The sequence below is a fragment of the Notolabrus celidotus genome, chromosome 15 (assembly GCF_009762535.1).
Source record: "Notolabrus celidotus isolate fNotCel1 chromosome 15, fNotCel1.pri, whole genome shotgun sequence".
Lineage (NCBI taxonomy): Eukaryota > Metazoa > Chordata > Actinopteri > Labriformes > Labridae > Notolabrus > Notolabrus celidotus.
In genome coordinates, this window is record NC_048286.1 from 6608145 (window position 1) to 6630820 (window position 22676).

The 22676-nt window shown below is 40.8% G+C and overlaps 1 long non-coding RNA gene across 1 annotated transcript; it reads right to left on the bottom strand.

The window, feature by feature from the left end:
* Nucleotides 1-2018: 2018 nt before the first annotated feature.
* Nucleotides 2019-11255, bottom strand: LOC117827403. Its single transcript, XR_004634205.1, has 3 exons — nt 11103-11255; nt 10322-10371; nt 2019-2075 (listed from the first exon to the last, which is right to left on the bottom strand). It is a non-coding gene; the product is annotated as an uncharacterized LOC117827403 (long non-coding RNA).
* Nucleotides 11256-22676: the final 11421 nt, after the last annotated feature.

Consider the following 22676-nt stretch of genomic DNA (forward strand, 5'->3'; position numbering starts at 1 on the left):
CGGGTGTCTTATCTGCGCCTTGAGCGTGTCGTCTTTTATGTGTGTTTGTGTGTGGGTGGGTTTGGCTTGAGTGTATGTGTGTGTGTGTGTGTGTGTGTGTGTGTGTGTGTGTGTGTGTGTGTGTGTGTGTGTGTGTGCGTGCGTGCGTGTGTGCGTGTGTGTGTGTGTGTGTGTGGAAGAGTTTCTGTGTCTGTGGGACTGCCTGTGTGAGTGCTCCTGATTCTATGTATACATGTTCGTACAGTGTGTGCGTGTTCATGTGTGTGTGCGTGTGTGTGTACTTGTGTGTGTGTGCACGCTGGGAGAGAAGCTGGGGGTGGAAATGGGTCATGCTTAATCAAGGGGAAAGACATCTCTATCAGTGTCTGCTCTCGACAGATGATAACCTAAACAATGATCTCGCCTGACGTCTCCTCATTCATTCATAATGCTGTTTGCTCACTCACTGCGGTGGGGGAGCGTGGATCTGATCCGGAGATGAATCGCGCTACAGAAACAGTTGGTTTTACAAAGTTTTCTCCAGGGTGATGATCCCACGTGGTGCATATACCCAGCTGAAGGCGTTTTACATTAGCATTTCAGGGACTTAGCCGATGCTCTTATCAGCTGTGGGTGAGTGAGTGCGGTGTAGGAATAAGCGTCAATTAATGGATATTTAAAGAGCAAGCGGTCAGGTGAAAGGGTCAGGACTGAGGCAGGCAGATAATCAAGGTAGCAGATGATTAGGGAATATTAAAGAAGCGATGACAGGTGCCAAAGTGAGGAATCAGAATCAGGAGAAAATGTGACGGCGGTGTGGAGCAACGCAGGAGCAAGTTTGATGATAATAATGAGGGAGAAATCAGATTTAAATGGACTCTCACTGATATGAATCATTCATTTATCATGTTTTGAGATGTGTTTTAATGTTCTACTGATTTCATTCAACATTTTACAAGATTACACTTCAGCACTGCGTTTAACCCTTTAAGTGGAGACAAAAATATTAAGTAATGCCTCTCTCTTGACATCCAACCCGTCTCTGTAGAGGCTTTAGGTTCTGGTTTATTTTTGGCTGCTGCTTGTTAAAGAAAATACGTCTTTCATAGTCCATTGCCTGGAGGATCTAATTTCTATTTCTAAAATCATGAATAGCATATATTTTATCTCCAATCTGTCAGTATTTGTATTATGTTTATTCTAAGTTACAGTACAGGAATTTTTTTTGTTCTTATTTTTTGGTTGTATTTTTCCGTTATTAAAAAAGATTAGGCTAATCCACGGCCTGTATAGTGCCAGATTGATGAATTATGCAGTTTGTATGATTTAACTTTGGGGTGTTGTAATTTAATTCAATTTAATTGTATTATCATCTTCTACTTTTGTGTGTTTGTGCTGTTGTGTCTGGGTGCCTGTCTCCTTGTAGTATTGTAATATTTGATTTCTGTCCCTCCAACTGTTTGGCACTGTCTGGTATTGTCATTGTTTTTATTGTCTGAAAATTTGAATAAAACTGTTATACAAAAAAAGAGAGTCATGTTAATATTTATGAATGTAAAGTAAAATAGAAAAATCATTGACACAGTTGATACTTTTGTGACACAGTGAGGCTCATTTATACATTTAATATTTTTTTATATTTCATACTCAAGAAATATTTGGAATTGGAATCAAGAATTGAGAAGAACTTTAAGTGCAACAAACTGCAGTTCCTCAAGCGTCCACTTGAGGTTGATTCCAAAGGACGAGGAGACTCCATTTTTACCTCAAATAAACATGTTAGAATTAATTAATAATAAAGAATAAATGTTACAAGTTCTGCATAATGTAGCCTTTTTAGTATGAGGCTGAGTTCTCTGATGGACGGGAGCATGGTACTTGTTCACCAGGGGGCTAAAGGCTCACCAAAGCTCCACCTCTTTACCTTATTCACTGTGGATTGAAAGTTCACTAGCAAGGACCACGCCACACAAGGATATGAGTTTAAAACATTTAATGAATTATCTGTGCGTAGTGTGGCCCAGCAGAAGGAGACTCAGGATGGGTGTTCCGTCTCAGCGTTATCCTGCCAGAGCTGAACTTGACCAAGGTTGTACCTGGAAGGACACAAGGGCATAGAAGAAGGGAGCCAAAGTTGAGTAGAAGGGGATAAGGAAAAAGGGTAATTGAGGGAAGGGTGGGTTGAAGAATCACAGACAAACGGTTGGAGTAGGCTGGCTACATTTCAGTAGGCTTGTCAGGTGAGTGAGGGTGTGGTTTAGGCGTGGTCCTGCACCCGAATTTAAGTTAACGCCTTAACTTCATTTAAGATGAGTCAGCATTTCAAGTATGGCAACCGATAGTCGTTTTACTTCAAAACACCTCTTCAGAAACAAACGTGTCGTCACAGAGACTAAACTCATGTCTACTATACTAAACTGTCCTCACCTCTGCATTATATAATCACAGCAAAGTAATATCATTCAGTGTTTTCCCATTTATTCAGTGATTCTTCTTCTGCACCACCCTGTCTGAAGTTTGTATGATGAACCCGTTAACCCTCAGACTTGGATCACTGAGTAGAACAACATAAACAGTAAGTGAGGAATGACTATCCCATCATGATTACTCTGAGGTTAATCTATCAAAGGACAGCGAACGCCTCGTCCCGAATGGAACAGATCAGCACTTTCCTCTGCGGTCCTGACTTTCTGGATGCCGTGTCAGCAAAGCACCGCCAACTGTGTCAGGGATTACACACTGCGTGTGGCCATCCGATGCCACAAATTCTCAACAGGCACTACTAGACTACCGTTACATCGGGCCTTTAAACACCCCCCCATCCCCGACTCATCTGACAACACCCACCCTCCCCCTCCACAAGCTCCCCAGGCGAGGCAGCGGCACTATTTTCGGCCTCTGGGTCCAATGCTTGACATACTAATTATATAACAGCGATGCAAGCTCACTTTTTGCTGCTCCATTTCTTTTCTGTGCCATAGTTTAGTGTTACACTCACTATTTCTTCGTCAGCAGCACAGCCCTGCAGAGCTCCTTGTGGGCTTCTGCTCCTCATGGGGATTTACAGATTTACACTCATAGTCTGTGGCATGCTGGCTGGAGAGGTATGTATCTGCATTGTTTCACACATGGAGCCATACTGAAGCTTTGTGGCCTCTATTCCTCAGCAGCGACTAAAGCTTTTCATGCATAGACTTTTTTTCTATGAACACCTACAGTGCAGCAAAATATCACGACATTCAAAAACAGAAAATGCAGGATACACACACATAGCTTTACATCAACAACCCTGAATATATGCAAATGTCTCTCCATCATATATAATCTTTTTAATATGCCTGCAGGAGTGCTGTCATGTGTTTATTTACCTCCATAAACACATGATTTGATGTATAGTGCGGCCAAAGGGTTGTGGATATTTTTCAGAAACAGTCCTGCAGCGAAAAGTAGAAAATTGGAGCATTTTACTCAGAGTACATGATGGCAGGTTTGGTTGCAAATTGCAGCACTTTTATCACTTAAAGGTAAATGTGCAAATTTCTCTCTGTTGCTGTGCAGAAGCAAGATACATCCCGAGAAGAGGATGAATGCTACAGGCTTGTGAAGGAGTGTGTTCTGCAACAGTGTGTGTGAATCATTTTTCCACCCTGATAGATTGCTTTTTGCAAATGCAGGTAAATATGTGATTATATACGTTGAAATTTTAAGTGATCACAAAGCAGCTGGTTGTAAATACTGAGACCTATTTATTCAAGATAACAGATCAAATACATTTTACCGAGACTGAGGATAACTTTGAGTTTACAGAGAAATATCCAAGGTTATTTGCAAAGTCCAGAGAGCCCCTGAAGTCCAATAAGATGATCACTTTTGCTTCTTTTGTTCTGGTGTTCCTCTGGGATCCATACATGGTCCTCCTGGGTTTTAAAAATGGTTCATATGTGGTTAATTTGAGGAAATACTTAGCTTTATTTTTCCATCATGACCAAGCAGCAAGAAGCAAACTCCAAAGTTGAAAAATAAAGCCAGCAGAGAAGTGCGTAAAAATGCAGTTCCACTAGAGACTGGCTGCAAAAGCTAAGGAATCCCCATAAAGCACCATGTTGAACCTCCATTTTTATAAATAAACATGATTACAGCCTGTTTCACTTTGAATAGCTGATTCCTTTCATCCTATACACCATAGTGGAGGTAATTTTTTCTACAACTCATCCTTTTTTATTGTACAAAAGGCCTTATACAATATGATGAAAGGACTTTTCCACCGAGTAACTTATTCTTCAATTAAAAGTGATATAACAGTCTCCTTAAGATTATAATGCAAAGGTCTTGAACCAAAATACAGAGAAATTGAGAACTGTTAAACCCTCACTTCTACAACTGTGAGAAGGGCCCAGCTTAGTTCTTTCAGGTCTGGGATTTAAGCTTTTCGGAACCCAGACCATTTAAAAGACTTCAAGTGAAACTCTCTTAATGTCATTTTGAATGTTTTCTTTAAACAAGAAAAGCTGTTCTGAATATTTAATGCTGTAATCTCAGTTTAATTTGTCTTGCCTCTTCTAATCCCTTTGAAGCACTATTAAACCTTTTTAATAAAAATTCTAAAGGAAGGCTTTCTTTATTTTAAATAGCACCCATTTGAGCACACATAGAGCAGCCATGTGTATTTATATATATGTTTCTATACCTTCGAGTGTGTGTGCCTGCCAGAATGTATTTCCATTCCAGTGTCTTCCAGTCCGGGGTTGCGTTAATGCTTGTCAGTATGCATTTGAGAGCTGTATACAGCTATATATACACATGTATGCACCTGATTGTGTTTGTGTATGTGGAGTCTGTGAAGTCTGTGAATATGTGCAACTAACAAGCAAGGCAGCAGCTGACAGAAAACATTATTCAAATCATGCTTATCCCCTTCTGACTGCTAAAACCTGACATTTATCTGCAACATGAGCCACTGCTGGAAGCAGCAACACACTCATGCAGCGACAGACATGTTTGAACAGAGGATTTGGACCGCTGTTTGTGCTCACTCCCAGCAGCTCCTGTGGGATTCCACTCTGGACCCTTGCAAGGTGTTATTATTGTTCTTCTCTTATTAATCAAACATTTACTGTGGGGTCGATGCCACATTATTGGCGGAGACAATGAAAGTAGCTGATTTAAGTGGAGCCTCTTGTGGATGAGTGTCCTCTGTCCTTCCTCTGAGTACTGTTTTTACTTCTGGGACAGCGCTCAAGGATTTTGGAGTGTTTGTTGAACACCCTAGCCCCCTCCAACCAGCATCCCTCCTGCTTTCACATGGCCAAGCTACAAGGACAAATGGCTTCAAGATGGAAGTGAAATTGAAGTAGTAGTTCATATCAGCCCTGCAGGGATTATTCAGCGTGTGTGTGTGTGTGTGTGTGTGTGTGTGTGTGTGTGTGTGTGTGTGTGTGTGTGTGTGTGTGTGTGTGTGTGTGTGTGTGTGTGTGTTGGATGACTGCTGATGGGTCTCGTCATTTTTAAGAAATTTGCACATTTTCAAAAGCAGTTGCATTCATGTGCTTGAAAAGTAAGAAAAAAATCTCATTGTACCAAGTTTAGTCAGTTGAATTTGTGCAGAGAAATATCACAATTCTCAAATAAACCTCTTTCAGACATGCATCCCTGTACTTTTTTAGACATTTTCAGGAGATCTGACCACTACATATTCCAAATTTGCTTTTTTGCACATGTTCCTCACAGTATCAGGTCTCCCTTGTCCAACGAGGGGGTGAGCCAAGGGAGGTAGGACATGATATCAAAAGCCGCAGTGTAAAGTTTACAACATAACAAAACAACACAGACCTACTCTTTGACATCAGTTTTTAGATTTTTATCAAAGCTAAGTTCAGATGGATGGGTGTGCAGAGATCTTTGTTCATCACGGCTTGAAAACGATTCTCCTTCTTCAACTTTGGATGTTTGTATTTATCCTGTTATGTGTCACTCTTCTGCGCCTGCACTGGTTGCATAAAGGTCATCACCCTCTATCTCTCACTTGCAGCACATCTTCCTGAATACTTCCTGTTGGCTTGTCATATCGTTGTGAATACAGGCGAAACCCTTTTTCTCATGCAGCCTTTGTACAGTTTATGCTTACTGTAATCACATGACGAGTGAAGCTATCAAATTTGAGAAGGCCAAGTGATGATGTTAAACCTATATATGTGGTGTTTACATTTCAATGTTTATGATAAAGGAACTTTCTTTGTGTCTAATAAGCAAGGGTGGGAATAAAATGCAATATGTGACCCATGATAATAATTTCATGATACAGTGACTGCAAACAGTCATCAAGAAGTGAGTCAAACTGGTTGGGAAATCTGTTCAAAATGTCTTAAAAAAGATGTTTATCTCTGGTGTATTGCATTGCAGCAATACACCAATGTGTTGATATTTTGTCCCCCCCACGAAGCCTAAACATCATTTGTATTCATAGTTTTCACGTGACAACACACACTTATGGAACACCCCCATGGAGGGCCAAAAAAAGGCTTCTTACTACTACGGGCTACGGGGAAATGGTCGGACTCTGCTGCCACCTACGTGTTTTAAAACTTAAAAAATGTTGTTGTTGTTGTTGTTTTTCAGTTATAAAACGAGGAGACGAACCCGGGTTATGCTTCTTAAAGGGACATTTCGTTGTTTTTTAAGTTGTAAATAATGCAAAAACAAACAGGCTTTCTGATGTCAAAGGGAAATGCTGAAAAAAATCACAAGTAGAGCGAACAGCTAAACGGAGATGAGTGCTCGCTTCGGAATCTTTCAAAATGAGCTGAATTACCTGATAGGACTGACCTGGTCAGCTGAAATCTGTAGCCTAGCTTGCGTTCTGTTACTCCCTGCAGTTTCTCATTGCAGGGGCCGAGCTGAGCTGCGTCCATTATGGCTAGTACAATTACTAGTGACATAAATCTCATACAATCTCACTTCAAAAACACTGAAATATCCCTGTAAGATTCCCATAAGAGAAAGGAATACTGAGAGGAGGATTAATTATATACAACGCTCTGCTGTCCCTGCTGAGGGAACAAAACAACAATAAAAGTCCACACGTCTTTGAGCTTTGAACATTTCTTTAACGGTAAATTGAAGTAAACTCAGAGTATTTTAATTATTGTATGTTCAGTGGATGTAGTACCACTGACACAGTCAGTGTGCTTGGATCGATGTAAACGACTCCAGCGGTAACTTATTGACATTGCTAGCAAACCAGCTAACGGTAGCTTAGTAATAACGTCTGTTTTCACAGCCGGACGCTTTTATCTTGACAGTGTGGTGATAAAGTGTTCTTAGGTAAGTTAAGGAGAAGGTTCATGTTTAGTGTTGAGGCTTCATTGTGAACTTTTTGGAGGGATATGACTGAAAACTATGAATTCTTTATTTAAAACCATGAGAGCTAAGTTTATGGGGTTTTTTTTAAGATTATTTTGGGGGTTTTCACACCTTTATGGATAGGATAGGTGAGGACAGTGAGTAGAGAGGAAACTGGGAGGAGAGATTGGGGAATCACATGCAGTAAAGAGGCAAGAGCCTCAGGTTAGATTTGAACCCGCTTACTTTAAGGACTACAGCCTCTTTGCATGGAGTGCACAGTTTAACCGCTGAGCTGCACCAGTGCCTGAAAGCGTGCATATGCTGAATGATGAAATGCCACAGATTTATCTTTTTGTACTTGAAGGCTTTAGAAGCCATGCATAATAATAGCTGTAGCAATGATGGCTGTCATTTTAACAGTGATTAAGTGTTTTAGCGTGGGGTTTACCTCTAATGCCCGATGAATGAACGTGATGGATGCGGGATAGATGAAGATAAAGGACGCTGAAGGATGATGATAGATGTAGCTCGAGGCAGGAGGGTTGAACCGGGACTGGAGAGTACTAAATAATCTGCTTGACAACTTCACAGCTGTAGCAGTTTTTGTTTTTGGTTGTAGCTCTTCTTGGAGAAATGAGTCGCATATTGTTTCACACTCATTGAATATTCAGTGTTTTGATGTTGCAAAGTGTCTGCTTTTATCAGATTCATATTTTGGAAAACATGCCTCGCTTTGCAGCTGATTCAGAAATCACGTCTGTGACAAGACCACACACGATCCGCTGATGCTGTGCTCACCACCGCTCAATACCCGTGAAGAATGTTATCTATTCTTATCTATTCATAACTGAAAAGCTACATTGAGGCTCCCGGTCAAGGTTGAGGGGACGCCCCCTCCCTGCACGCTCCACAGTGGAGCAGACCAAAACAAAAGATTCTGGTTGTAAACACAGTGGAAGCAGCTGACTGTGAGGAATGGGTTTCTTTGTATATATGTGTATGTGTGTGTGTGTGTGTGTGTGTGTGTGTGTGTGTGTGTGTGTGTGTGTGTGTGTGTGTGTGTGTGTGTGTGTGTGTGTGTGTTTGTCCTTTTGAATGAATGAAAGCATGAAAGTGGAAATAGACCATGTGTTTTCCTGTGTGTTCATGCAACAGGACAAACAATTGATTATTATTACAGAGATGGAGTCAGATTTTGTGTAAATACAACGTGCACCTTTGCTTCAGCTCATATAGCTCATGTGTCATTGTTAGTTAGTTTGGTTGAATCAAATAAATAAAATGTTGAATGCTTTTCAAAGAAAAAAACTGATCTCTTCTTTTTCATTTGGAGGAACTTCCCTCGTTTCTGCACAATGCTTTTATACTGAAGCTTTGTCCAGGGCTATTATTTTGGTAAACAAAGTAACTTCTTTTGAGTCTCTGCTGACGCTTGGTCTGAAAATAATCATGTCACAAATCACGTTGGCATCAGGTCAGCTATATTAATCATCAAACAATATCAAGTTACAGGAAATGCCTCCTCTTGTGCAATCTCCCTTTCATGCTTCTACTTATCTGCCCCTCTCTCTGCTCAGCTGGTGTCTGGGTGTAAGTTAAGAACCTGTTTTAGATGTAAACAAGATGGTTTCCTGAAGAGAGCAACACCCAAAACCACCATAACACCCAAAGTGCATAAAACAGAGTCATGATTTGTGTACGTACAACAACAGGTTAAGCAGGATGTATTCCTAGTAAGATGTGTGTGTGTGGGCCTGCAACTATTGGCTACCAATAGGCATTTTTCGACCGCAGAAACTTTAACCTGGAACAAGGGACTTTACCCCTAAACTACATGCATTTCGACCAAAGGAAACATGGTCTAAATTTAGTTCAGGGGTAGTTAATCTCCCCCCTGAAATGCCACTGCTAGTGGGGTAGCACTTTTCAAAGGTCTCGGGACTCTCAGGGGGCAGGGCCTGCAATGCTGAATGTGTCTGATTGGTAGAATAATCACAGTGTTTGTATTCCTCCCACTGTCCACAATAATGTCACACACATTTGATTTCTCTTTCTTTCATTAGTTTTTATTTGTTCTATATTTTTTGTATGTGTGTGTGTACTTTTCAAAAGAAGAAGCTGTGATTCTCTTGATTTAACAGCTTTGTAACAGTTGTCTTCTAAAAACCCACCACAAATGCATCTCTCCCGGTGTTACGGTTTTAAAAGTGACCCTGTAAACTGGGGACCTTCAGCTGAACGTGTCAGTGTTTGTGGAGTTTACACAGAAACACAGGAGAGTTCCTGGGAATGCAAACTAGTTTAGTCAAAATATCCTCATCAGATATTGAATGATCATCTAAAGACGTTTATGAGGGACTCATCCAGCTGAAAGTCGGCAGTTAACAGGGATTAAACCAAAAGACAGGCCGAACTCTGCCGTGACTTATGAGTTAAAGCATTTTTTTTTTTTTCCTTCATACGTCACTGGCCTGATTTGCACAATCTACCCGAAACATTGGGGGGCACAGGAACCTTTTAGTTCCCGGGAAAGTAGTTCTGGGGGCTAAAAGACCCTGGAACTCTTGGTCAAAATGCACCTGATGAGCAAACTGTGTGCAGGTAGTGCTCATGGGAGTTGTAGTGTTGTAGTGTCACACTGCAATTATTATTTCAGATAAGAACACTACAACTAAAAAAAGTGCATGTGACTGTGTTAGACCCCTCACTGAAATCCACCCGCATATGTCAGATTAGCAGGTCTCAATTTCACAACCTGTTGACATCCGTCTAACTTGTGCTTTGCGTTTCAATCACCTTGCTTCCAAGCTATCATTTCTTCCCTCTTGACAATCCACAGAGTGCAAGCGTGGCTGTTCTCAGGGTTCCCTCCACACAACAGGATAGCTGATCATCAACTTTAAGTATGATTAATGTTTCCGATTTGCAATAAGTGTGGCCCTATGTATTCCAAGGTGCATCATTGGAGCATCAGGCTTGGAGCTGGGGGGCAGGTTCTTACCGTAGGCCTTACTGGAGATGCTGCTCTGGTTGTATACCTGCATTGGGAATCTAGAGATGGGAAGATAGGGGGAAGAAGAGTCACTGCTACAATATTTCACACCACAAGATAATTTGAAGAGGAGCCCAAAATCATCCCTATTATTATGTTGTGTGTACTCATCCCAAGATGGAAAATAATGTGTTTGCCAGTGTCAACAGTCAGAGGTGCAATGTGCTGGACTCCTTTCCGGGGATTGATTTGACATGATGCGTGTGATCAGGTTTTTCTATTGAAAATCACCTACTGTTTTGGGGATTTTTGACCAATCAGAATAAAGCATTCAACACAGGCATTAAGGATATGCTACGATCTCGAATGCATGACTGCATCTGCACACAACAGACGGTGAAAGAACGACACACAATGAGAGGAAGCCTGTGGTGTGCATGTGTGTGTCTGCGTGCAGGTGTATTTGTTGTGGTTTGTTTCAGAAAGCAGCAGCCATTGAGCAGATCAGGTCGTCCCTGGCTTTGTTCTGCTACCACAAAGAGTTTGGTGGAAAAGCTCTGGGCTTTACAGCATCCACGGTCAATATTGACATTTCTAATGGAACCACTGTCTGCTGTGAGCTGCAGACAGCTTCCTCTCTTTGTCACCGACACTCTCTGACTGATCAGCCTCTGAAATCACCATTACCTTCAGTTTGATATTCAATGTTAACAAACTCCTGTTTAAATATGTAAAAGACATAATAAGGGAACAGGCGACACCATTACTCTATCCACAAGAGACCACTTACCTGCTTCTTTTTCAGCACTAGATGTGCCACAGAGTACACATCTGTGAAGCAACTCTTTAATAACACAGTGAAGAATAAAAAAAGAGTTCAACTATTTCTGGGTCTCCTTCATAACAAGGCCAGCATTGAGTCATGAAAGAGTGATTCGCACCTGCTAACACTTTACTCTGATTGAAACTACAAACTCAAAGTGAATCTTTTCACAGCTGCTCTTGTTCAGTACAGAAACTGGGAGGTGTGTCGAGGCTTAGCAGAAACACAGCCTTCAATAATTGTGACTGTGTATGATAAATGGTATAGAAAAAGGCACAGAGACGTCCTTTTAAAAAATGACCACCCCAAAGAGACTGGATTTATACTATCAGTTTCATCAAATATTGCCCTGGAAGTTTTACTTTACAAACTACACACATGATCAAATCGCACAGGATTACAAACACAGTCATCCTCTGCAGTTTTTACAAGTAATCATGGATGCCCAGGTTATGCTAATCCCATATCAGTAGGGCCATAGTCTCTGTTACATCACCCATTGATTTCTTGAGCAACCAAACTATGGTGGTTGCCATATTGGACATTCTGACCAACCAGGCAAAGAGGTGGAGTTGAGGTGAGCTTCTAACTTCTTGGCAAACAGCAGCAAGGTGCTCACCTGTCCATTAACACAGTTGAGCCCCTAACGGCAAAATTCCACCAGGTTCGTGACCAGTCTATCTCCATTCAGTCACGGTACCGGATCTGATAGTTTTCAATTCTAGTTAATGTGTTAACTTCCACTGGATCTGCTCCATTGCGTTCCGGCTGTGTCTCTGATCCGGCAGGTCGGAACAACGGATCAGATATACAAGACTTCAATTTTTGCTGGATGCCGGAGCACAACGCATCAATCTCAACAGAGCAGATGGAGCGGGGCAGGAAGTCAGGCACCAAAACAAAATGAAAACATCCGGTTAATTTTCAGAATAAAACACTCTGTGTTATCACCAGATTGTATTTCACTTAACTACAACAACAAACCGTCATGATGAGCGGAGCCAGGCCTGGAGTCAACAGGTCAGAGGTTTTCAGAGGACCATAAAGACAACATGGATGAGGAGAGGAGGAAGAGAATCCTTGATTCAGTAATTACCGCGGGAAAACCTCGGTCACATGGCCCCAGCTGTCCAGCAGTTCTGCTCTGTGCAGTGTTCTGAAAACGCAGGCAGTTGGTGTTGACTGACTAGAGAGCACGGAGACAGACCGAATACGGATCTGGTGGGAGTCCCGTGTTTCGCTCTGTTCTGTGTATGGAGGCGGGTCAAACAGGAGTCCATCCATTCGATTTGATGTGCCTGCGAAACTCCTCACTTCCATGTAATTCAAGTCTAGAGTCTGCCTCACAGATGTGGAAGTATTTAACTTTAAAAATGAGCTTCATCCCCAAAGCTGTGAAAATAGGTATTTTAACATGACTGTTAATAGGGATCCCTTTGCTTTTGCAACCAGCCTCAAGTGGACACTCAAGGAACTGCAGTTTTTTGCACTTCCACCTCTGCTTGATTTTCAACGCTGGAGGTTACTGCTTAGTTTGCTTAAAAGTCTCTAATGTAAATCTGAAAAAACAGCAAGGTTGAAGTCAGTGTTAGTTTTGGGAAAGGTTTAACCCTTGAGGTCGGTGCATGAGGTGCAAGTCAGAGCCGGTTAGTTGTGTCAGGTCCCTCTATCTCCTGAAAAGTGAACACACAACTGCCTGGAAAAGATAAAGAAAGACAAACTTAGTGCTGTGAGGACCATACTTCGCTGAAGCCTGTCTCCCTGCTCTGCACCCTCTCAGAGTCCGTCCATCCTCATCTTACTCTCCCTCCCTCCACTGTCACTGTCCATATTCCTCTATCTCCTCCTTCTCACATCCTCAGTGTGTACCCACTCACCCTCTCCATTCTTCTTCCTCTTCTCTTTCAACCCACTCCTTTCTATTTATCTCATCCTCACAGCTGGTGTCCATTCATCTCGAATCACCGGCTAAGTGCAGCGTAAAAGGACGACAACAAAATAAAATAAAAAAATCAGGACAGCATGAAAACAACTGGCTTCACGCTGCCTCTCCAGATGATATCGGCTTTTAGCTGTGAAAGGAGGCATTAAAAATCCACTAACTCCTCAGCCCTTGCTCCTTCCCTCCCTCCCTCCGCCTCTCTCTGTGAAATTTCTGTTTCTATTATAAGACTTTCATTTTCACAATGAGCAGAGGTAATCACCTATCATATTTCCTGCTTGCATTCCTCACCCCCAGTGTATTTTAAGCTGCTGGCTCCCATCTCGTTCCCACTTTCTTTCATTATGTTTTTGACGCGACTGTTAAACCGAGACTGTCATTGTCACTGCCATAAAAAAAACACAAGAAAACAACAAAATTATTTTAAATAGGTCATTAGTTATTTGTTACTTACTCCTGCAAACAAGCTTCAACAGAAACGCTCGTGCTGTCACGTGCTGCCAAAGTTTCTCTTATTTTTAATGTGATTTCTCTCTGATGTGACGCACTGCACAGTCACACGCGCTTATCTCAACCAGTGTGAAGCTGGAGACAAATAACTGGAGTTTAATCCTTAATTCAAGTCACAAACTGTTTTTATATTCATAGTTGTTCTTTTATTTGTTGGATTTGTGGCAACTTATGCACAACCTATTACTGAGCAGTATAATACTAAGCAGTATTAGTAAGTGACAGGATAGACATAATAAGGAAGTAGCAAGGCGTGAATAGGAACAACATATAGAGAGGAAAGACAAAAAAGTAATAAACATTAAAAACAAAGGAAAGAACGCACAAACATTTATAATAACAATAACAAAATAGAGCAGGAATGACATCTAAACAATGTGTAACGAAAGAAGAAAAATAAATAAAAGTGAATATAATAATAATAATAATGATAATAATAATAATAATAATAATAATAAAAGGTATGATAGATAGTAAGGAAACTGATAAGGCTGAAATAGTTAAGTATTATTTGTGATAATAACAATAATAGTTATAATACCACCAACAACAACAATAATAATAATAATTAAAAAAATAATAATAATAATGATTAAAGAAGAAGAAGAAGAAGAAGAAGAAGAAGAAGAAAAATATTTATTATAATAATAATAAGAAGAAGAAGAAGAAGAAGAAGAAGAAGAAGAAGAAGAAGAGTTAAAGCAACAGTAATAATAGCAGTGTGTAGTTAGGAGACCTATGCAGAATAATCTTCTACACTGAGCAGTTTTCTCACCTTGACTATATTTTACATGGGGTAACCAGTATGCGCTGTTACATTATTGTGCTCCATGTTTTTAAGTTATGAATAATTCTATGATATTGTTATTTCATGCTTTGAATAATTAGATACATTAATACAGGTGTAAAATGTCATATAACAGTAAGTTAAAAGGTTAAAATCACTGTATTTTGTTCTTATTTATTACTGTATTGCATGGAAAACATTTCAACTTTCTAGGCCACTGTTTATTCAAGAACATTTCTTTTTTATCCCATATTTTTACGTACATTAAATGAAAAATGATATAACAATAAAATAACCAAAACTCAAAACTAAATAAAAGAAAACAACACAAAAGAAAAAGGGAATGTCAAAATATATTTAAAAAAATCACTGTTCATTTTTTACGTTTCTATGAGTTACAAGTGCTGGGATTTTTTGTTTTCAGGGATCCATGCACGTCAGGTGAGCACATTAGCTCCTGTGAACCGATGTCACCTTGAAAGGTATCTAGTATGCGAGGCTGTAAGGGCTCCAAAAGGTAGAACTAGGAATGGGACAGCACTTTGGGACTTCTTATGTGACCTGTATGACATCATGTGGTTTACTTTATGTGGGACCTATAATAATGTCATGCATTGATATGGACACTGACGCCCCCCACTCTAATGTTTATTTTTGTTATTTTGTTATTTTATACATAATCTTTCTAATTAATAATGGTGCAGTAGTCAGGTACACAGGCATTTGTGTGTTATCCTTATGTGTAATGTGTAATAAGGAGGAGCAAGGCTCAAGCAGGCAGTTTGGGGCGGCTTTGGAGCAGTTTTTGGGTCTGTTGGGGATGCACAGGTGCACATGCGCAGTTGAGGGAGTGGACCGAACTGTTTATGCTGTACGCAGCTGAGCAGCTACGCAGTAACGCTGCGCTGTTGTAATTGTACCTGTTGAATAATTCCTGGAAGTGAGTAAACTACAAACACAATTCATGCACGCCTGGAAAATCACTTTTTGTGTCCAAGTGTGTTACATTTAGCAACATTAAACATTTTATTGTTCAATTTTTACTTTCCCATATTTCAAGGCGCTTAAAGGACATACTGTCGGATTTTCATGGGATCCAGACTGGACGAGAATTAATCCACAATTTAACAATGTACTCTTTTTTTTTTGTCAAACAGCTTAACCACAAATAAAAATAAAAAACATAAATAGGAAAAAACATTTAAATTAAAAACTATATTGAATACACAAGTAAGTGTGAATATATGTAGATTTAGGCCTCTCTCTCTCTTTACTTTTTGGGTTGTTTACCCGTCCATGCTTACGGGCTCCTCTTGAATCCTGTGTTTCACGTCACAATGCAATGAACTATGGGTAATTCCCTCATGCTAAGTCTGCATGTATCCCCACATATAGAAAGGATGCATATAGGGCTCAAAAAGTCTTCAAGAGATCCCTCACACACTTAAAGATATTACAGTGGGACCGCCTTAAGCCCACACGGTCTTACTTGGAATCCGTCTTAAAGTCGAATACTCAGATATTTATTAATTCATTAAAAATGAAGTCAAGTCTTAACATGGTATTCCCGCCAGACGGTGGCTTTAGCACTTCTGAAAGCTGTTTACTAACCATATTAAATAACAGAGGAAGAACTTTAACTGCATGAAATTGCAAAAGCAGAAGAAGAAAACATCAGCGACAGTTGCTGGAAATACGGGTGTAGTGCTGTGAGATTGCAGAGACTGAGCATGGCTGTAAAATGTAAACACACCATGCAGCTTGTTTTCCTCGTGTGTATTTTCACGTGTGTTCTCAGTTTAGTCTAAAGTGTTTCCTGTTTTGTTTTGAAATTCTTGCTGCCTGTGTGTCTGGTTTAGTTTTACTTCCTGCCCTTGTGTGTTTCCCTCCACTCTGATTGCACCTCATTAATTTCCACTGTGCCTTGTGTCACACCTGTGTCTGATTACCTTGTGTGTGTTTAGTCTGTGTCTTCCTTCCCTTCTGTGTCAGTTTGTTGAGTTTCTCCTCGTCTTTTCATCGACGTTTCTCGTGTTTTCATTCGTGATTCTCCTATCCAATCCACTTTATTTATATAGCACTTTTATAAAGTTTACCAAAGTGCTGCACAGTGAAGTAAAATAAGTTAAAGCACACAGAAGATAAAATGCTCTCACAAAATAAAATACAACACAATAGAATAATCATAATAAATCATATAAAATAGTTGAAAAAATAATTTTAAAAATACAGAACAAATGAAAATATGATAAAAGAAAATATAGAGAAAGAGGCCACTGAACTCTCATAATGGGTTTAAAGCCAAGCAGTTAAAATACCTTTTAAGACAGGATAAGACTCAGTCTTACCCATCTTAATCCACCATGAGCATTGCACCTGGCAATATTTTAGCTAGTTACATCAGCAAGGAAAACCTTCATTTAACAGGCATAAACCTCCAGCAGGACCAGACTCATGTTAGCCAGCCATCTGCCTCAACTGAGTTGGGTTTGGAAAGAGGGGTAGAGGAGATGAAGAGATAGAGGGAGCGGTGACAGTGACGTCCACAGCAGGATGTCTATGGCAGCTCAGAGGAACCTATGAGACAAGGGAGCTCAGGGACTCCAGAAAGGACTATGGTTAGTAACTTTAATGGGACAGTTAGAGGTAAAGTAAGTGATGAGGGGATTGGGGGGAAGGGGTTGAGATAGGATCCCAGTGTGTCAGTGCACCAGTTCCAGTTCCACGCCAGTCTAAGCCTATAGCAGCATAACTAAGAGCTGGTCCAAGCCTGTTCCAGCTCTAACTATAAGATTTATCAAAAAGGAATGTCTCTACCATCATCACCGTCATCATCTTTATCATCTTAATTTGCAGACAACAGAGTTCATTTAAAAAAACACAGATAAAAAACAGATTGAACAACAAGATAAAAAACAAACAACAGAAACAAAATACCTCCCACATTATGAAGATGTCTACAGCAGCATCTCTACAGGAATGACTTGTATCACACAGAACATATGAATGTTGAGGATGCAGTGATTCATAACAGAGTTACTGACACATTAGTATCATCGTCTGTCCGTCTGTCTGCCCATCACTCTGCCTCTCACACCTGATGAAGCTGCTGCTGCTCGTCTTTAAGCCCCCCGAGCCCTCTGAACATGTTTCATGGATGACTTCACGGTCTTTTGGTCGTGAACGAGCCTCTTTGGACTGCTGCTGCCCGCTGCCACCAAAGAAAAGATCAAACCCGGGATGCACACAATGCAGTCAACGATAAACTCCAGCCAATTATTATCTTTGTTTCTCTGCCTCAGGGGCCCCGGTGGGTCTGCCCGAACCAGGAGCAGAGATGTGCGAGGGGCTGGGTGTATGGTGATGTGTACGTCTTGTTGGAGGAGGGGGTGCAGCAGCGAATCAAACGCCTCTGGGAAAAACATCAGCCGCCCAGCGCTCCAGTCACCATAAAAACATCATGAAGCGCAGCCCTGCTTCTTCTTTTCTTTTTTTTTTATATTTCCATAAGAACAAGCTGGCTTTTAACTATTAAGAGGCCAATCCGCCGAGCAGACCGTTGCCATAGAAATGAGCAATAAAGGAGTCTGGGAGAATGAGTCCTCTGGGGGAGGGAGTGCAAGCGAGGTTGTGCTCAAGGTTGAGTCTGCGCTGACCCCGAGGCCGTGTTACAATATATATGACCCATTTATGTCTCCATCCACTGTTGCAGCTGACCTTGGTGTTTACGAGGCCGCCGCGCCAGAAAAGGCCATCATGCAATTGGCCTGATTCATGTGACATGTCGACTAAACAACGGGCTTGTTACCCCCAACATGCCGGCCCCGCCAGCTCCGAGTGGTTGCTATATATCTGCTCGCAGAGATGTATTAGCTCTGAGCTCAAGGCGTTATTTTGACAGGTAGATTTAGTTACCTGTTAGGATCGATACAAGACCTCGTAACAGTTAACAGACGCAGTGCTTCATATATGTTGGTGACATTTTCCAAAATGACTTTATGGATTTTGTGCAGCTCAAGCTCCATTATGAAAGTTTTTCATGTTAAAGGGCTTTTAAACCAATAGAAAATACCATAAATCATCCCTCTGTGTTTATCTGTGAGCCTCCTTTTGATGCCTAAATTCAGCTTTTTTCTCCTTTTCACTGCAGCACCGTGATATCAGAGATGTTTTGTTTTATAGAAACCCCTTCCTGTGACCTGCAGTAGGCCGGCTGTGCACCGAGGAAAAAGGAGATAAAAGGCCGGCATCGCCAAATGTTCAAAAGCGGTAAACATCAGCGCCGCCTTTTGTGACGGCACATCGAGGCACATCGACTGGGTGCAGCGTCTGCTTCCTCGACGCCTGTGGAGGCTCTGTGGATGCCGGTTACCTCAGCCTGAGGCGGGATGACAGCTTGTCACGTTGACTGACAAGTGTGTGAAAGTGTGGGACTACGACAATACACTCCTTATCTGAAGTTGGGAAGTTGAACGTGGTAGTTTGAGAGTGAGAGACTCCTCATACCGCCGAGGAGGAGTGACTTTGCTGCATTTGTTATTTCCGTCTTAATTAAAAAGAGCCTCACTTTGTGTAAAGAAGCTGTGATCAACCTTTGCGCCCTTGAGAAGTAGGCGTCGGTAAGCAAATATTCATCCTTTCCCTCATTTAAAAATGTTCTTTTGCAGAAGACTTTTATGTTCCAGAGAAGCAAAACTGAAGTTTCATTTCAGGGTTCAGAGAGCTGTTGTGTTTTAGAAACTTGGGGATTTTAATGGGACACTTCTTGAGATTAAAAAAAGAGAACTGAGTCCTCTCTGCAGAGTGTTTGGGATTTTGTGAGAGCAGACTTTCTATATGTCTCCAAATTACATACTTTAAGAAATAACACTAAAAATTGGTCTATTTCTGTGACTTCATCGAGCACATCACAATTAGGATTCAGGAAATGATTGTAATAGACTGGAAAAATATATTTCAATAAATGGTTTCAGACTTCTGATGATGTTTAAGATGCAACTTTAAATTGATCTCAAGCAAACCGTTGTAATGAGTGGAGCCAGGACTCGAGTCATCATGTCAGACATTTAGAGAGGCCATTGATGACAACATGGGTGAGGAGAAGTTCATCATGGAGGTAGAAAACCTTACAGAAAGTCTTGCGACTCCAGATCTCCAGTGGTGCTGCACTCTAAAATGCAGACGGTGGTTGGACCAACCAATGGAAGTCCAGCGTCCTGAAGCCTCGAAGTCACTCAACATCACAGTAATGTGAAGAATGAAATATCAGACCTATTAACACAAACTGGACTTGCTTTTTAACACATTACTTCCTTCTTTATTTCTTTATTTCCTTTTTTCTTTTTTCCTTCTTCTATTTTTCTGTACTTCCTTCCTCTCTTGCATCTTCTTTTCTGTCTCTTCGTTCCCACCTTCTTTTTTTACTTTCATTTCTTCTTCCTTTCTGTCCATCTTCTTTACTTCCTCCCCTTTTCCCCGCTTTTCTTTGGTCTTTCTTTCATTTGTCCTTCCTTTCCTTCCTTCCGGCCTATTTTCCTAATTTCTTTCCTTCCTTCCTCCATTCTTCTTGTCTATCTTCTTTTCTTCTTTCATTTCTTCCTTCTTTTGTTTTTTCTTTCCTTCCTTCCACTTTTCTTGCCTCCCAATTTCTGTCTTTCTTTCCTTCTTTCCTCTCTTTCCTTCCTTCCTCCATTCTTCCTTTCTATCATCTTTACTTTCTTCCTTCTTTTCTTTCTTTCGTTCCATCTTTTTCATTCCTTCCTTCTGTCCTCCTTTCATTTTTTCAGTCTTCTTTTTTCTTTCTTTCCTTTCCCTCTTATTTTCATTCTTTCTTTCCTTCCTTCCTCTATTCTTCTTTTGTATAATCTTTTCTTCCTTCCTTTCTTTCTTTCTTTCCTTCCATATTTCTCTTTCACTCCTTCCGGCCTTCTTTTCTTCTTTCCGTCCTTTTTTTTCTTTCCTTTTTTTCTTTTGTTTCCTTCCTTCTGTCTTCTTTTTCTTTTTTTCCTTATCTTTCTTCCTTTCCGTCTTCCTTCCTTTTCCTCATTACTTTCTTGGTGAAAAGTGGATGAATTTTTAGTTTTTGCATTCAACATTTCACCTTCAAAGATCTGGTTATTATTTCTAACCTCAACTTGCCGGGTAGAAGCTACACCACCACTCGTTTGAGTCCTGTTATAAAGCTTATTACTTATATTGATTCCCTTTTTCTATTTGTTCTTTTTTTGGGAGGTTTTTGCACCAAAACACCAAAACAAACAAACCTGATTCTGATTCAACACACCCTTGTACAAAGGAAGGGTGTGTCGATGCATTTTAGTTTTCCCCTGCCCTCAGTTTACTTCTTAAACTTTATCAGTAAGTCAAATATTTCACATTAAAAGTGACAGAACTGTAGTTTACACCAAAGTGAACCGATGTATGAATCACTTGACACACTGCATGACTAAAACACTTCCAAACTGTTATCTGTTTGTTAGTCTGATTAATTCTGTCCTGATACAGTGCAACATTTCACATTTTGTTATAAAAGCACTAAATGGAGGTATTCATGACATGTAACACATCACATGTAGTAGATTAACACATGCTGCAGGGTCCGTTTAGCGCTCCTCGATGACAGAAATTGCAGAAAATGTTCAGAAGCTTTTACAGTAAATGTAAATATCCTCATCAAACTGATTTTGGGAGCGGAAATACTTCCTACAACATGAGACCTTTCATATTGGAGGAATATTTCTTCCACTGATGTGTAGTTCACTGTGCTGTTCGGTGATAAAACTACAGTGGAAAGATGCAAACGGTTCCCTGAACGTTGCAGTAAAGTGCTTTAGGTTTTTCTTGACGGGTATTAGAAGCTCGTTCCTCTGTAGCTTGATGCATAAAGTCTCTCTCTTTCCAACCTATACATCTCTCTGTGCGAGCTTAAACACATCCGCCCACTTGCTACCGCACAAAGTTTCATTGCTTTGTTTTTTATCTGTGGTATTTCTGCTGTATTTTACGATATTCCAGCTTCTTTGTGCTTTTATTTGAATAAGAAACCTCGTAATCGCTGTTTACTCTTAGTTGTAGTTTCAATCCATAGAGAGCAGCTTCACTCCAACACATACAAACAAATAAATATCAAAGACGCATCCTTGCACTGAGTCATGACAGTTGATTCAATACAATTAAACCCCCACCCCTGACCCTCCACTCCTCTTTCCCAGCATTCCCCCTGAGGTTGCAGCGCAGCACAGGTCCCAGCTGCGTGGAAGCAAGCCTGAGTGCATCTCGCGGTTGCCATCGCAACCTCATAAGCCACAGGCGTCTCTGGGCGCCAGGCATGAGGATATATGTTGTGTTTACAGAGAGAGACAGCGATGCGATGATTAAAAAAAAGGGAAAAAAAAAAAAAACACACATACTCATACACACATACACACACACACGGAAAAGACAGCAGAGGAAATGACAACGCTTCATTTGGAAATTCAAAAGCTACATTTGGAGCGAGGAGACGTTTCAGCCCGGGTGTCATTTTGTATGAATAATTCCTTTTATTTGATTATGCACTTTCAAAAGTTGGTTCTTTTGATCAAACAGTGTCAGGCTGTTCACAGGTGCGGCTGCGTCCTTGTAGCCTGATTTTCATCTGGATGTTGTATTTGAAGAGAACTGTTTCAAAATGCTTTAAATTCACTCTGGGGAAAATGTGCGCTAAAGTTATCAGAGAAGCTGGAAGCAGCCAGGGTCATACGCTCATACGCCTCTCCACACAAGTTAGTTTCAATTTTCACTCATTAAACCTCAATTAGGAGCAGATTACAAGTTTTCTGGTTCAGAAACGGACCAACTTGAGAGGCAAACATTGTCCTCTCAAGCAGGAAGAGTGCCCTTGAGCAAAGCATGAGAGGAGACGCTCATTGTCCACAGAAGACTCCTCAGCCACAAGGTTTTACTGCAGAAAAAAAGAGCTTATTTGTGCACTTTAAGTGGCCTACATTATATGATGTGGCCTTGTGGCATGTGAAGCAGGGAGAAAAGTGTGAAGAAGTGTTTTACTTTTAAGTTACCCACCTCAATTATCCTTGAACCAAAGTTTCAACCTAGCGCCAACCTCCTGTCTCAAAATATGAAGCCCATGCAGAAGTGTTATAAACTGCAGTTCATTGAGCGTCCACTTGAGGCTGGCTGCAGAAACACCAGAAACCACATACAGACCCATTCAAAGAAGACGGTTTTTACAGGTTCACAAGACGGTTTGGGTCGGAGTGGCTAATTTCTCTATCTGCACACACTGTACGAGGGTGAATTATTT